Source organism: Bubalus bubalis, chromosome 14 (assembly GCF_019923935.1).
Source record: "Bubalus bubalis isolate 160015118507 breed Murrah chromosome 14, NDDB_SH_1, whole genome shotgun sequence".
Lineage (NCBI taxonomy): Eukaryota > Metazoa > Chordata > Mammalia > Artiodactyla > Bovidae > Bubalus > Bubalus bubalis.
In genome coordinates this window covers 78,812,726-78,829,857 of record NC_059170.1, presented here as the reverse complement: position 1 = coordinate 78,829,857, position 17,132 = coordinate 78,812,726, and positions in this window count along the sequence as shown.

Below are 17,132 nucleotides of genomic sequence, written 5' to 3'. Positions count from 1 at the left end.
TCAGTTGTATGTGGAATCTAAAAAGTTGAGCTCACAGAAACAGATAGCAGTTTGGTGATTATGACAATTTGGAGGGCAGGGGAAATGGGAAGATTTTAGTCAAAGAGTACAAAACTTTAAATCATAAAATGAATAAGTTCTGGGAATCTAGTGCATATTATGATGACTAGCCACCAGGGAAGCCTTATAATTAACAATACTATACACACACACACACACACGATGTTAACTATGTGAGATACTGTGTTAGCTAATCTTATTGTGGCAATCATTTCACAATATATATGGGTATTTGATCATCATGTTCTACACTTTCAACCTACACAATGCTATATGTCAGTTATATCTCATAACACTGGAGAGGAAGGTTCCTTTCTATTACTAGTTTATTAATGGTTTCTTTTCAATCATGAACAGATATTAAATTTTTATCTAACACTTTTTATGCAATGAGATAATTATTCATTTTTTCTGTTGCTGTGATGTGCCTTGGTTGAATTTTTAAGTGTTAGGCAAAACTTGCATTTCTGGAATAAATCCAATGTCATCATGATATATTATCCTAGTCAAATATAACCGATAATTTTTAAATGCCTAGAGTTATTCCATCTCCACATTCTCCCTGTGAGATAAAAACTTTCAACTCTGTATCCTTCTATCCATATTAACACCTATGTGATAATAATTATTTATTTATTATTATTGTTGTGATAATAATTATTTTTATTTTTTATTTTATTTTTATAAGATATTCTTGTATCTACTTAATCTACATTAATGTATTTAATTCTCATGGAAAAACATGGGGGGGAATCCTACCCCTATTTTACAGCTGAGAAAATTGAGGTATGAGAGGTTACTTAATGTGCCCAATTTAAGTCAGACTGAGTTTTATTCTTGTTGGTCTCCTTATATACCTATTCTTCAATGACTCTAGCAGTACTGTATATTTTAGAGAAAGCCTAATTGTTATAAGATTTCTGAATCGACACATCTTTACTTTCATATTTGTGTAATAGCACTGTGAGATATAGCAATCTATATCTTCTTATTTCTCCACCTTTTCCCTGCACAAATCTGTTCCAAATTTCCAAACACTAGAAGCCATCATCTTTTTTCTCATTTCATTGTTCTGGGATTTCACCACAACATGTTAATGGTGCATCTCTTACGATTCATCCTGCCCAACTGACACTTTCATCCTGATGAGTAATGGTTTACTTAATCCTGAGACATTTTCTTTCATTGCTTTGAGAATTTTCAGATTATATGTTTAACATTCTTGTGACTTCAGGTTTAATTATTAATTGTAGAACATTAAAAGACATTTATAAAAGGAATCCTCCATAGTTCTGCCATGCAGATATATCAACTGTTAGCATTACTGGTTGAACATCTCTTATAGGCAGTGTCTGAGGAGTTTCTAAATAATATAAATAACTTTATACTTAATGGTGTATTTTACTTTCATCTCATTACACGCTAAAATTTTTTTACATGTCATAGAGCATTAATAACCATTTAAAGGCTTATTATATTCCATTTAGTTGTCAAAACTTTCTTAACCTGCATAAAAGTAGATTCTAGAGAGATAATCCCTGCCTTCTATTATGATTATAAGGGATTTTACAAACCACACCTCTCTTTACTAAACTTGACTTGAATCTATAGCCAATTAAGAAAAATGCAAGGATATAAGACCATTGAAAATAGAAATATTAACTTTACAACTTATAAAATTAGATTAAAAAGAATCACTTTAATGAGCAGCCAGAGCCAGCTTCTAGGGCATGGAAACTGCACAAGGTCTTGCTGCTAAGTCATCAACACTTTTAAATTATTAATCATTTTCTTAAACGGGAGCCCTGCAGAGTATAGAGATGGTCCTTCTGGTAGTCATAGTCCAAGTTCCTAGCATTTTCTCTTAAAATCTAGACCTTAGAATGACTGCTTCAGAAAGGAATATGTAGAGCTAACCTTTGCTCATCATAGGTTTGCTCAAATAGGATCCCTTCCTCATATCCATCAAGTCCCAATATCAAGAACAGAGAGGGAGGGACCTCCCCTACACGTGGACAGGGAGCTGCGAGAGAGAGAGAGTGCCATTACTCATTCCACTGCTTTATGAGCTGCCATGACTCCCTACAGGGGGAGGAAAATGCGTCTCCTATCACTTCAAATATGTGAAGTGTTGTCAGTGAAAGAAAGCTGAGATTCACTCAGGATTGTAACAGCTATGAATCTGGGTTGAAAGGATAAACATGAGAGGTAGGCTTATTTGGGGAGAACATAAGATGAACCTATTTTAATATAAGAGTTACTGAGAAATAGAATCTGATGACTTGAGATGTAAGGAGTTCCATGTCAATAGAAATATGCAGCCAGGCAATAACTGGATAAATATGTACTCAGAAGGGGTCTTCACACAAGGAGTTCAAAATACCACTTCAGGACCTCCCTGGTGGTCCAGGGGTTAAGACTTAGTTTTCCAATGCAGGAGGCACAGGTTCGATTGCTGGTTAGGGACCTAAGTTTACCCATATGCCTTAGGGCCAAAAATATCCAAAACATAAAACAGAAGCATTACTGTAACAGACTCAATAAAGATTTTAAAAATGGCCTACATAAACAAAAACTCTTAAAAACAAAAATGCTACTTCATGAAGGGTGGAAAAATCAAGTTTCCTTTGTAATTTATTTGGTTTTCTTTCTTCAAGGGATGCCTTAAGTCTCTATTACTGTGAGCTATAGAAAAAACAGGTATTTTCTATAGTTTTGCTTAAACACCTTTTCAACACTCACTGGGCTTCCCTGAGAGCTCAGCTGGTAAAGAATCCACCTGCAATGCAGGAGACCCTGGTTCGATTCCTGGGTCAGGAAGATCCCTTGGAGAAGGGATAGGCTACCCACTCCAGTTTTCTTGGGCCTCCCTTGCGGCTCAGCTGGTAAAGAATCTGCCTGCAATGCAAGAGACCCCCAGTTCAATCCCTGGGTTGGGAAGATCCCCTGGAGAAGGGATAGGCTACCCACTCCAGTATTCTTGGGCTTCCCTTGTGGCTCAGCTGGTAAAGAATCTACCTGCAATGCAGGAGACCTGGATTCAATCCCTGGGTTGGGAAGATCCCCTGGAGAAGAGAAAGGCTACCCACTCTACTATTCTGGCCTGGAGAGTTCCATGGACTGTAGAGTCCATGGGATTGCAAAGAGTTGGACACGACTGAGTGACTTTCACTTTCAACACTCCATACAACTCTGAAGCTGTGGTTATTTCCATATTCAAATGTCTTTCAAAAGTAAATAAGTATATGTGTGTATATGTGTGTGTGTGTGTGTGTATATATATATATATATATATATATATATATATATATATATATATATTAGGGCTTCCCACTTGGCTCAATGGTAAACAATCTGCCTGTCAATGCAGGAGACGTGGGTTTCCTACCTGTATCAGGAAGACCCCATGGAGAAGGAAATGGCAACCCACTCCTGTATTCTTGCCTGGGAAGCCCCATAGACTGAGAAGCCTGGCAGGCTACAGTCCATGGGGTCACAAAGAGTCGGCCACAACTAGTGACTAAAGTCAAATATATATATATATATATATATATATATATATATATATATAATGTATGTACCTAATACGTGAGCTTACATATTGTTGAAATGCACACACATCTATATATCTATAAAACAAAAAGTTATTGAGCAATACAGCATGCCCCTGGGCTGAACCTTCGAGTCCACTCTGGAGCTACAGTGTGAAGGAACAGCCCTCTTCCTGCCAGTGTGGTTGTTCTCTGCATCTCGGTCACAGAGACACAGACCTGGTTCCTCTCCATCCTCACAGCCACAGTTTTAAGTGCTTTTGCTGAGTCCCTGCTGAAGGAATTGCCTAGATCAGCATTGTTCTTATTTGTATGCTGCTGCTGCTAAGTCGCTTCAGTCGTGTCCAACTCTGTGCGACCCCATAGACGGCAGCCCACCAGGCTCCCCCGTCCCTGGGATTCTCCAGGCAAGAACACTGGAGTGGGTTGCCATTTCCTTCTCCAATGCATGAAAGTGAAAAGTGAAAGTGAAGTCGCTCAGTCGTGTCCGACTCTTCGCGACCCCATGGACTGCAGCCTACCAGGCTCCTCCATCCATGGGATTTTCCAGGCAAGAGTACTGGAGTGGGGTGCCATCGCCTTCTCCGTCTTATTTGTATATGAATATTCAAAGACCGTCTTCCCCTTCTTTCTGTGTTTCAATGTAGGACTGTATCTCTCTCAATGAAATCACCTTTTTTCCTTTCAACTTTTTAATTCCACACAGCAATTCTATAGTGTCTTTGAATTAAGACAACTGACTGTGTGTTTTCCACGGTATCATATAGTATAAAAAACAGATTCCCTAACACTGGAGTTTATACTTGAGTTTTTTATGAAACAGATGATTATTTTACACGAATGACTGGTACTTCTTTACTTCTGCCTGAAGAAAACGCCACAGAGGATTGTTTAAGCCTGGTGGGTTTGGCGAACGATCCCTGTTCCTGGGGTTAATGACCAGTTTCCTCAGACAAAAGCTTAATGTTTCAGTCCTTCATCATGGGGCACGTGGGTTTAGAGGAGGGCTTTCCCAGCCCCGGCATGAAGCTGTTTGCACTGTTTGTTATACTTGCGGCCCCTCCTTCCACCCAGGGGGAGAGGGTTTTTTAAGAGCCCTGTCAAAACTGCAGGTGTGCGAAGGCTCCTGCTAACAGCAGGGGCGGGTTTTATAGCGTTTCCTCGCGACTGCTTCAGATCACTTTTCAGTGTGTAAAACCGGATTTTCATTAAGGGCACTAATGACACCCTAATGGGGACAGGGCGGTGGTACGCCCGATGCCAGAGGCAGGGCAAGTGAGGCTGCAAACAGGCCAGCCTGAGTTCCCGGAAGACGAAGTACCACTGGCTGGGCATGTACTGTATTGCTTCTCAAATACCTGCAGGCCCAGGGCTGACTTGTTAAATGGTTTGCCTTTGAGGCCAAACAGGAATAGATCCACTTACAGTTTTTCACACGAGGACAAAACAAGAAGGCAGAAAAATCTCCAGGTTCAGACATTTGCAAGCTACAGCTGCTGTTATGGCAGGAGGTTCTGAAGACTTACGAGCTGACACATTTCCCTGGACGCCAGCACGCGTTGACCTCCCTGCTCCTTCTCCTCCCCAGAGTGGGGTTCAAGGCTACCGTTTGACACAAGGGCCACGGAGGACCATATCAAAGCAGCAGCTCCATCACAACTCATCACTCGTAAAACAGACAAAGTCTGCTCGAGCTGGAACGCACAGAAGCAAACTGAGTTTCTGGCCTGGCCTCCAGGGAGCTCAGGTGGTTGGTAGTTCCTGATTCTTACAGAAGCTCTTCACGGTAGGTCAGCATAGTTTGTAAACAAACTGTGTGTGAGAGCAGAGGAAAGAGGGAAGCTGACGGAGATGGATTACTTTGACTTTCTTTTCAGTGTACAATCCATCAGCACAGGAAAATACTTTCTTTGCATTCTCCTCCTCTGGCTTTGATCTTCTCAGTGGAAAGCCAGGAGAAATTACGGCCTTTAAAGTGTGCCTGTGTAATTGCGATAATAAAAACAATGAAGAGGCTGCTTTACAACCAGGCTACTTCATCACAAAACCAGGAATATGACTCAAAGATCAGCTCTATAGGTGTGGAAAAGCAAGACACTGACACCATCACTTTCTGGCTTTGCTAAAGCAAAAGAGGTCAGCACATAAGGAAATGCTTACTTGCTATTCCAGTTCCTATTCGACATTCTCATTTTAAAGTCAAGAAAAAGGATGTTGGCCTCTCTGGCTGTCTAGTAGTTAAGCATCCACCTTGCATTTCAAGGGACACCGGTTCAATCCCTGGTTCGGGAAGATCCCACATCCTGTGGGTCAATTAAGCCCATGCGCCGCAATTACTGAGCCCCCAAGCCACAACTACTGAAGCCGGTGCCCTAGAGACTGTGCTCTGCAGCAAGAGGAGCCACCTCAGCTAGAAAGTAGCCCCCGCTTCTCACAACCAGAGACAGCCCTCAAGCAATAACAGACTCAGCACAGCCAAAAAGAAAATAAATAAATAGAAACAAATCTTTAAAAAAAGGAAGAATATGCACAGGGAAGTGGAATAACTTTCCCAGCGTTAATTCATCCTCGGGACAGAATCAGAGCTGGAAACTTGGGCTCCTAAGCCTTCCATCCAGTTCTCACTCTTCTGTTTCATATCGCCTCTTAGAAAAATTCTCTGAATCATATTTCCTCCATGAGTTCTGTGGCCACTACAGCCTTTTAGCTTGGCTAGTGGTGGCAGGGTCAGCCTTCCTTCCGGTCTGTAGCTGAGAGTTCCGCCTCCAGTACATTTGAAATAGGTGCACTCTCCTGGGTGCCGTATTTGTCCCTTTTCAGGTTCAAATCCAAAGACTGCAAGCATTGTTGGTTCTTAGTTACTTTTCAGTCAGACTCACAGAGTAACGGAAATTCCCTTCTAATATTCAGCTCTGGAGAGTTGGTTTTTTTTCCCTTTTATTTCTCCAGTGGTAATTCCCCATTTCATAATGTGGATCAAACTAGCATGAATTTTTGCTATTCATTTGTACATAGTGGTCATTTTTATGTTGGAACGTATATGCTGAAATGTTACACATTATTAAGAAGTGGAAGTTTTTAATTCCTTTCAGCACTTGTGTGTGTGTGTGTATGAGTATGTTCATCTAGATTTTGGGTTGACTGGTGCAGAAGTGTGAACAGGAGATGGGCCACCTAAATATGCATGTTTGTAAGATTACTCTCTGTGTTAGCTGAATACTTGATGTCTTGGACCATGTGTTGATATACAGCTGCTTTGAATATTCTTGCTAAGGCTGGTGGAACTAGGTTATAATATAGAGAGAACTGGGCTTCCCTGGTAGCTCAGCTGGTAAAGAATCCACCTGCAATTCAGGAGACCCCGGTTCCATTCCTGGTCAAGAAGATCCCCTGGAGGAGGGCATGGCAACCCACTTCAGTATTCTATCCTGGGAAATCCCATGGACAGAGGAGCCTGGCAGGCTACAGTTCATGGGGTTACAAAGAGTCAGACATGACTGAGTGACTAAGCACATAGAGGGAATTAATGTATCTTAAGGAGTCAGGATAAAATAGTTGAACCAGAGGCATAAGCTAATGTTTATGTCTAATGACTAATCATTGGGAAGGGAGGAGAGGGCTTCAAAAGTACCCTGTCTGCCTCTTTGAGTTGAGAGGATTAAAGAAGATAATAAGAATGGAAACACTTTGTAAACTACAACAAGTTATACACATCTGTGCTAAATTGCTTCAGTATTGTCCAACTTTGTGCAACCCCATGGACTGTAGCCCACCAGGCTCCTCTGTCCATGGGATTCTCCAGGCAAAGATACTGGAGTGGGTTGCCATGCCTTCCTCCAGGGTATCTTCCAGACCCAGGGATTGAACTCATGTCTCCTGTATCTCCTGCACTGCAAATGGATTCTTTACAGCCGAGCCACAGGGGAAACACAGTTCTTAATGAAACAGAAGAGTGGGAAATATAAGAACCTTACATAAAAAAATTAACAATGCATACACTCAAACAGTAACATATTCAAATAAAAAATAAGCCCACTAGGCATACTAAAAGATTTGTCTTTGTCTCCAAAGGGGAATAAGGGGGGTTATGCCTTCCCTGATGCTTCAGATAGTAAAAAATCTGCCTGCTATGCGGGAGACCTGGCTTTGATCCCTGGTTGGGAAGTGCAAATCTTTGTTTAATCTTTATAGAGAATTTTAGTCCAAGGGTTCTTCCATGGACAAAGGGTGTTACTCATGGGAGCACGTCCCTGGAGGACCTTATTCATGAAGGTTTCCTTAGATGGTGTTTGAAAGAAGAGAAGTGTCCATGTCCCCTAAATCATACTGGATTTCTGAAAAGGAATCTGTCTCTTGGACATTTTTTTTTTCTAAATGAATATAGAGAAAGGAGAGAGAGTACAGGAAAGAAAAATATAGAGAGAAAGAGAAAAGAAAGAAGGAAGGAAAGAAGGAAGATAGAGTAAAAAACAGAGAGGGAGGAGGAAAGAGAGAGCTAGAGAAATTCCTTAAGCCAATCATGAATCTTTAGGAATTCACTGGTGCTCTTACCTTCACTGCCCAGACAGCATGTCTCATTCCGTTCCAATGGATATTCTGAAGGGCAGACTCTGCCAATTGGGCAAAGAAGGGGAGACACACTTACACTTTTTTTGTTGCAGCGGGAACTTGTACCTTGTCTGGACACCACAGTCACTCCTCATTAGCTTATTCCCCATCGTTCCTGGGGGTTTCCCTGATGGCCCAGTGGTAAAAAATCTGCCTGTCAGGAGATGCAGGTTCAATCCCTGGGTCAGAAAGATGCCCTGGAGAGGGAAATGGCACCAACTCCAGTATTCTTGCCTGGAGAATCCCATGGACAGAGGAGCCTGGTGGGCTAGAGTTCATGGGGTCACAAAGAGTTGGACACATCTAAGCACAGCACATACCACATGGCAGGGATACAAGGAACTACATTTTTAAAATCATTGGTATGTACTGGATTGGCCAAAATGTTCATTCTGGTTTTTTCTTTTCTGGTAACATCTTAAGGGAAAACGCAAATGAACCTTTTGGCTAAATCAATATATTCTGACCACTAGAGATATAATTGAATCACGACTCCATATTGTTTATCAACTCTGATTTTAGACTAATAAAAGACAGGCTGTTCAAAAAGAGACTATTTTTCAGCTATTTTTTCATTTTATTCATGGAAATCAATAATAAATTAGTTTATTTAAGGGTGTTAGACTGTAAGATCTTGTTGCCTATAAAATATTATAAACTGGCTCCAGATTTTTCTACATTTCTAACTACTATCCAGTGCTTCACAGATTTCAAATTATGTTCATATTTCTTAACTCATCTAATCCTCATAACACATGCTGTGTGAATAGCAAGGTAGGTCATGGACTCTGAAACCACTTCCAGGTATGCAGTCAGTTTTGCTCTAAAAGGCTTATTTTGAAACGATGGATTTGTGTCAATGCAAAGGACATATTATTATGTAACAATTTGAGCATAGTATACATAGTATACAAATGCAAAATGATTTCATCCTTGGGAAACACTATTTGAACACAGCAAGCTGCACCCAACTGTGTGGGAATACACAAAATGTGCAGAAGCCTATACCTGAAATACCTACCCACTACCTCAGTTCACAAGTGCTGTCAGCCACACCCATCCACATCAAGGGTTACAAATTCCTAGTTTCAAAGATCTTCTCCTTCCACTCTTTACCATACCTAGTAAGCTGTAACCATCCTGACATCCCCACCTACAAGCAAACTTTAGAATGCTTTCAAAGTAAATACCGTATTTACTGTAGTATTTAAAAGACTGTTACTGCTACTGCTGCTAAGTCACTTCAGTCGTGTCCGACTCTGTGCGACCCCATAGACGGCAGCCCACCAGGCTCCCCTGTCCCTGGGATTCTCCAGGCGAGAACACTGGAGTGGGTTGCCATTTCCTTCTCCAAAGCATGAAAATGAAAAGTGAAAGTGAAGTCGCTCAGTCGTGTCCGACTCCTAGCGACCCCATGGACTGCAGCCTACCAGGCTCCTCTGTCCATGTGGTTCTCCAGGCAAGAGTACTGGAGTGGGGTGCCATTGCCTTCTCCAATTTAAAAGACAGCAAGTCTGTAATCTTCCTTGGTGACGGTAAAGAATTTACATGCAAGGCAGGAGACCTGGGTTCAATCCCTGGGTTGGGAAGATCTCCTGAAGGAGGTTATAGCAACCCACTCCCATATTCTTGGCTGGAGAATCCCATGGATAGAGGAGCCTGGTGGGCTACAGTCGATGGAGGCAGAAAGAGTCAGACACGACTGAGCGAATAAGCACACACAGGTCTGTATTCTAGACCTTTTGAACCTAGTTGGCATCTTATCCTGCAAATGTTGCCATCATAGGCAAGTTTGGGGAGTGCTTCTATGAGCTACAAGGGAGGCCTGGGCTCTCTGTCCACCACCTACCCACATCCTTCAGTTTTTCACACTTTAGGAATAAACCAAAGTGAAATCCACATTGAGCTTAGTAAAGCCCTCCAATCGCACCCATTTCTGAAACAGAAAGAGTCTCTGAGGGATAGTCTAGTGCCACCTTCAAACTATTTGGACTTTACTCTTTTTCAAATGAAAGAAATGAGTTAGATAAGATCCCAAAACTGGCCCCACTGTCGTCATTTGGGATTTGGTATGAATATAGAAAATCTTCAATATTTTCAATTTTGAATTTGAAAATTTTATTGAGATTTAAAGTTTCTTCAGTTTCCTGAGCTCTGTCAGGTAACAAAAGAAAAAATAAATTTCATCCCAAGTTAGTGTTTAGTGACTCAGTCACCTGGAACAAAGGTGGTAAATCTCCATAGCTAAATAGAGCTTAATGCTTGATACATCCTCAGGGAATATGGAAAGAAACAAAAGAATAATTGCAAAGATTGATACGTGATGACTATGATTATTAACTTTAGTTTCTGAAGATTGCTTTAAGATTTGAAATTAAATTTCCATATTAATCCTCACTAGAAGCTTCAAGGGTTATTTGGGTTTCTTGTTATTGTTACGTACAAGTTTCCTGAATATTTGTATAAGATTACCTTCTTAATAGAGGTATGATTTGCAAATATATTTGCAAACCCATTTTACCGGTTGCCTCTTTATTTTTTTTATTTATTTTTTATTTTTTTTTGTGCTAAGCAGAAGCTTTTTAGTTTGATGTAGTTCCATGCATTATCTTTGCTATAAAATAAAAAGATAAACAAAATCTTTGCCAAAGTCAATGTCAAGGAATTCCCTATGTTTTATTCTAGGATAGACTCTTTTATTTTAAAAGTCATTTATTTACTTTTGCCTGTGTGGGTCTTCATGACTGTGGGCAGGCTTTCTCTAGTTGTGGCACTTAGGTTTTTCTGTGCGTTGGCTTCTCTCGTTGCGCAATGCGGGCTCCAGGGCTTGTGGGCTGCAGCAGTTGTGGTACATGGGCTTAGCTGCTCTGAAGATGGGGGATCTTCCCAGACGGGATCAGCCCTGTTCCCCACACTGGCACGCAGAGTTTCAACCACCGGACCACCAGGAAATTCCCAAACTAGCTCTTCCTAAGAGCCAAAGTCCTGAACACACTACTTTATATTGAGTTCTTCATTAGCCTTCTAATCCTCTTACCACCAACTTAACTGCAATGTCCTCTAATCATATAGATTATCTATAATTTTGAGTAGAGTTTTTTTCTGTCTATTTTATAGAAGCAACTTTTGAGAAAGAGCTGGGTCTACTCCTTGAGGTAGTCAAGGGTTATATGTCTTATTGTATCCTGTCATATTATACAAAACGGCTTTCTTGAATCCAGGCAAATAAATATAGCAATGATCTTCTCAGACTTCACAAAACACTCTTGCACAGTTGAGAGCACATTCTTCTACTCCACCATCTTGAGATGAAAGCCCATTATGGCAGACTTAAGGGCATTGCAGACATCGGTCACCAAGAGCAGAGAGTGGAGGGAAAACCTGGCCTGTGATTTCACAAAAGTGCTGGAAGGAAAACCATTGAGCACTTTTCTGGAGTTCCACATCACCACATGCGAGCAGTGACTCCATAGAGACTACACAAAGCAGACAATGAGGAGGAAAGAACATTCCAGGATGAGGGCAGAAGGTGAAAGGTCAGACGTGAGGGTGCAGAGCAAATCTGGCAGTGTGGCCTGGCAGGGGCCTCTCTGAACAGCCATGCCTGCAGGGGATGAGCTCCAAAGAAAAATGTCAGGAGGGCACAGCTTCTCTGCCCTCAGAGTTTGGGCATGGTAGCCCCCAAAAAGTTCCACAAAACAAAGGGGGTACCTCCTTTTCAGGATTTGTTAAACAAGTGAGGTTTTGTCTGAAGCATAAAAACACCAGCACTGTACAACATACGACAGGTGACTGGCTACAGTCCACGGGATTGCAGAGTTGGGCACAACTGAGTGACTACACAAAGATGTCTATAGCCTAATCTTTAGAAACTGGAAATTTGTTGCCTTATGTGGCAAAAGTCATCTCACACACTAGCGAAGTAATGCTCAAAATTCTTGAAGCTAGGCTTCAACAGTATGTAAACCAAGAACTTCCAGATATTCAAGCTGGATTTACAAAAAGCAGAGGAACCAGGAGTCAAATTGCCAACATCTCTTGGATCATCAAAAAACCAACAGAGTTCCAGATAAACGTCTATTTCTGCTGTATTGACTATACCAAAGCCTTTGACTGTGTGGATCACCACAAACTGTGGAAAGCTCTTAAAGAGATGGGAATAACCAGACCACCTTCCCTGCCTCCTGAGAACTCTGTATGAAGGTCAAGAAGCAACAGTTAGAAATGGACATGGAACAATAGACTGGTTCCAAATTGGGAAAGGAGTACATCAAGGCTGTATATTGTCACCCTGCTTATTTAACTTATATGCAGAGTACACCATGTGAAATGCTGGTGGGCTCAATGAAGCACAAATTGGAATCAAGATTGCCAGGAGCAATATCAATAACTTCAGATACACAGATGACACCACCCTTGAGGCAGAAAGCAAAGAGGAACTAAAAAGCTTCTTGATGAAAGTGAAGGAGGAGAGTGAAAAAGCTGGCTTAAAACTCAACATTCAAAAAACGAAGATCATGGCATCTGGTCCCATCACTTCATGGCAAATAGATGGGGAAACAATGGAAACAGTGACAGACTTTATTTCTTGGGCTCCAAAATCACTGCAGATGGTGACTGCAGCCATGAAATTAAAAGATGCTTGCTCCTTGGAAGAAAAGTTATGACAAACCTAGACACTATATTTTAAAGCAGAGACATTACTTTGGTGACAAGTTCTGTATAGTCAAAGCTATGGATTTTCCAATAGCCATGTATGGATGTGAGAGCTGGACCATAAAGAAAGTTGAGCACCTAAGAATTAATGCTTTTGAACTGTGGTGTTGGAGAAGACTCTTGAGAGTCCCTTGGACTGCAAGGAGATCCAACCAGTTAATCATAAAGGAAATCCTGAATATTCATTGGAAGGACTGATACTGAAGCTGAAACTCCAATACTTTGGCCACCTGATGTGAAGAACTTCCTGTTTGGAAAAGACCCTGATGCTGGGAAAGATTGAAGGCAGGAGGAGAAGGGGATGACAGAGGAAGCGATGGTTGGATGGCATCACCAACTCAATGCACATGAATTTGAGCAAGCTCTAGGAATTGGTAATGGCCATGGAAGCCTGGCATGTTGCAGTCCATGGGGTTGCAAAGAGCTAGACATGACTGAGTGATTGAACTGAACTGGCTGATGTGGCAAAAGAGACTTTGCAATGTGATTAAGGAATTTGAATTGGAGAGATCATTCTGGGTGATCCAGGTGAATTCAGTCTATCACAACGGCTTTGTAAATAAAAGCATGAAGGTTAGAGTCAGAGAAGGAGATGTGGTGATGGAAGCAGAGATAAGAGAAAGACTTTTAAAAGGGCGGCACTGTTGGCCTTGAAAATGGAGGAAGGGGCTGTGATCAAAGGAATGTGGGGAGCCTCTAGAAGATGGAACAGCTAAGGAAACAGACTGTACTTTACAAAATTTAGAAGGAATGCAGCCTACCAACAACTGACTTAGAGCATTTCTGACTTCTAGAACTGAAGATAATACATTTGTCTTAATTTGTATGGCTTGCTACAGCATCAGTAGGAAACTAACACACCAACCATCTGGAATGTAAATGACACTTTCTGCATCTGCCTTACCAATCACGGTCACTCTCACCCCTCCTCCATCTGGTCTCCTGGCTCCTCTCTTCTCTGCACTGTCTTTACTGGTAACTGACAATGATGATGTTTTAAAATCCATTGATCACTTTTGGGCCCTTTTATTAGTTGACTTTTGGGGAGCATTTGGCAAGAAACTTTTCCTCACCTGGGTTTTCTATTAGTTGGGCTCCTTGGTTTGCCGTGAGATTGCCTCCTTCCTTTTCCTTCTATTAATAGTAATGAGATGCATTAGGCAGCTTCTCACTTGGCTTCCAGTGAGCCTCACCTCCTCAAATTCACACCACATGATATGCCCTCTCCCTGAGTTTGTGCTGGAACTAGTGATGATTTCCGATGAATAAATATGTCTGAAGTGATGGGATGTTAGTTCTAAAAGTAGTTCAAGAAGACAGTGACTTCCATGTTGTCATAGTCTCTTGCCCTCTTGCTTGCTTGCTCTCATGAAGCCAGCTGCCATGAGAGGCACTCTACAGACCTGCCCATTTGGCAAGGAGTTGATGAAGCCCTTTGGCTGATAGTCAGAGAGGAACCGAGGCTCACAGTGCTACACTGGAGGAACTGGATGCTGCCAGCAAGCAAAGAAGTGACCTTGGAAATAGATCCTCCCCTAGTTGAGCCTTGAAATGAAACCACAGTCCTGAATACAATACCTGAATTTTTGCCCTGTGAGAGAACTTAAGACAGGTGCACCCAGCTAAGCTGCAACCAGATTCTTAACCCACACAAAACTGTAGGATAATAAACATTTGCTGTTTTAAAAAAAAAAAAAGTGACTTTTTCTCTCTTTAGGCATCAATTAATCGAAGGGATATCTCAGATGTGTGTAGAGAAATTGTTTAAGTTAAAGGCAAATGCTGGTTAATTTTAGCAATATATCTGCATGTTTTGGTGAACATATGCCCCAAGTATCTGCATGTTCTCATTTCAGAATGTCATGTGGCTTTAGTTTCTTAGCATTATTTGAATAATCTTTAGGGCTGCACTCACAGGAAGTAATTTATAATGATATGGAATTTAGATCATATTCATGCACTTAAGAGCTTTATGTTTATTGTTAAAGTCTGTTGGTAAAAGAGTAATAATTGTTGCCTATTTAGACTTTTCTAGAGATTTTTCTCTTTTATTTGATATATTTCTCCTTACTATTTACGTAACTCATAATTTGCAAATCAATGATAGCCAAAATCTTAATAATAGTAACTAAAGCACAATGTGTAGAAGGCAGGTCAAAAGTAACATGGGGCCCCAGCTTTCTAAATTGAAGCATCTATTGGCTCAACCTTCTAAGAGGTAGATTTTCCTGGACATTTCCCACCCAGCGCGATTGATTGGCCAGCATGGCCATAGATATTTTTCTTATTTCTGTAAAACAATTAATTCACATGCAATAGGAGAGTATGATCTATAGAAAATACTCATTTTATCACTGAACTCATAACCACTGCACAGCAACTGTTACACCAAGTTTCATATGACTCTTTGACTATCGGTCCTCAAATTCTGTCCTCATTCAGGACAAATACCAATGGCAACCTGTCCATTAATCTTCTCTCTCTGGACAGCTACTTACCTCTCTTTACTTCCTTCATTTGTTTTGGTAGACATCAACTCATTTTTCAAATGAAAAAGTAATTGAGAGACTCACTGACCATCAAACAGCACCAATGGTACAGGGCAAAATGGAACAGAGCATCTTGAGTTCTGCTTCAAGGTATTTAAAAATTGTTCTTTTCTAGAAATGTGATCTCTTCATACTGGACTTGTGCTTCAGGCTTTCCATAAAGCCTTATTTTAGCACTGAATTATATTGTCCAGGGTTTTGGACCAGCTAGGTCAGCTACACATTATTCCTGGCTTTCAATTAATGCAGTGTCAATTAACATTTAACCATGAAGATTTATACTATAGGATGCAAAAAAAAAAAAAAAAAAAAACAGAAACAAACAGCCATCAGGTACACTGAACCTGGCAACCCTCCCATCTACTATTATGGACAGTTGATTTATTTGAATCAGTGAAATTGACTCATTTATTACACAGTTATGTTCTTGTCTATTCTTCACATAACCAGCTTTATTGTGGAAGCAGTCTTCCCGTTAAACAAATGAATATTCTAAATATTATCTTAGACATTAGAATTATAAAGATGACAGGCTAAATCATTCCTTCAAGAAGTTCAGTTCAAAGAGAAAGGTGTATGAAGACTATTGTATTTCCACATGGTAAGATTAACAGAAGCAGGCCCAGGGTGTTATGGGAGACCAGAAGAGTGTAATGGACTTTGGTAAGGGAAGTTACACATGTCATCCTTAAGAAAATGGAGCCTGAGTTAATTCTTACAGGTTATGCAGGATTGGTTCAGGAAGAACAAAGGAGAAGCAGCAGGCCTGGCAACGTGAAAAAGGCATGGCCAGGAACTGGGGTGGGGGGTAATTATAAATAGGTAATTTAAACCAGACCATAAAACTCAGGAGTTACAGCAGACAAAGCCCGGGAGATGATGACAACTTGTTTCTTGGTACTACTGCAGATGCAGTAATTCTCTTTGGAGTTTTCTCTGAACCTCTAACCTGCCTGAAGAGCTCCCAACTCATACATTCTTTCCAAGTAAGGTTTTCCACACAACAGGGCTCTTACAACAGGAGGTTTCTGGATCTTTTCTCCCATTCTGTACTGTTCTTTTATTCTTCAGAGGAATGTGGTTTTCCCATCCCAGCCCAGGAGTGTGGCTGTATTTAGGGGGCTTCCCTGGTGACTCAGTGGCAAAGAATCCACCTGCTAATGCAGGAGACGTGGGGTCAATCCCTGGGTCAGGAAGATTCCTTGGAGAAGGAAATGGTGACCCACTCCAGTATTCTTGCCTAAGAAACTCATGGGTAGAGAAGCCTGGCGGGCTATAGTCCATGGGGATCAGAAGAGTCAGATAGGACTTATTGACTAAACAATAAAAACATTTCATGACTCTTCCACCTAAACCTAATCAAACTGTTCCTATTATTAACTGTTCCTGTGGTAATTGGCCCAAGTCTACTCTGAATCCAATAAGATGTTATTTCCAACTCTGAAAGATTCAGTTGTGAAAAAAATGTACATATGTACAACATGTGCCCACACGCCCAAACATTTTAACCCCTCTCCTTCTCGTTGTTGGACATTCCACAGAAATTTGGTTGCAAAGACTATCACTGGAGTTGTATTAATTTTGTGGTGAATTAGAAACAACCTGAGGAAAATGAGCATATATACAGATACACACAACACAGAGTCAG